Source organism: Egretta garzetta, unplaced genomic scaffold (assembly GCF_000687185.1).
Source record: "Egretta garzetta isolate BGI_Z169 unplaced genomic scaffold, ASM68718v1 scaffold324, whole genome shotgun sequence".
NCBI classification, from domain to species: domain Eukaryota; kingdom Metazoa; phylum Chordata; class Aves; order Pelecaniformes; family Ardeidae; genus Egretta; species Egretta garzetta.
In genome coordinates, this window is record NW_009259426.1 from 11,798 (window position 1) to 12,183 (window position 386).

The following is a 386-nucleotide window of genomic DNA, read 5'->3' on the forward strand; positions in this document are numbered from 1 at the left end:
GCCCCCCGCTCCCACTAGGCTGGTGGCGCCGGCTCGGCTCCTTCCCCGGGCTGCCTGTTCCAAGGTCGATCATTTCCTCTGGGCTTCCATGTCTCCGGTTGTTTGCTTCGCTTCTAGCGGTCGCTTTAGCCGTAACTTCCAGCCCCTGGTTCTGGAGCAGGATAGTTTTTTCCCGGGAAGGCTGCATCTGCTGGAGTCTCTCGTGAGTCACGTCCCTCCCTCGCCAGCCAGCCCAGCCTCATGGGTCTTCTCTGCGCCTTCCCCAACCGCTCCGCGTCCTCCGCTGCCTTCGCACGGGGTTTTTCTGTGCTGCTTTTATTGCTGCTCTGTGCTGCGATGGGGACCCGGCTCCCCCACCGGCTGCCCCGAGCCCCCCCCGGGGGGGT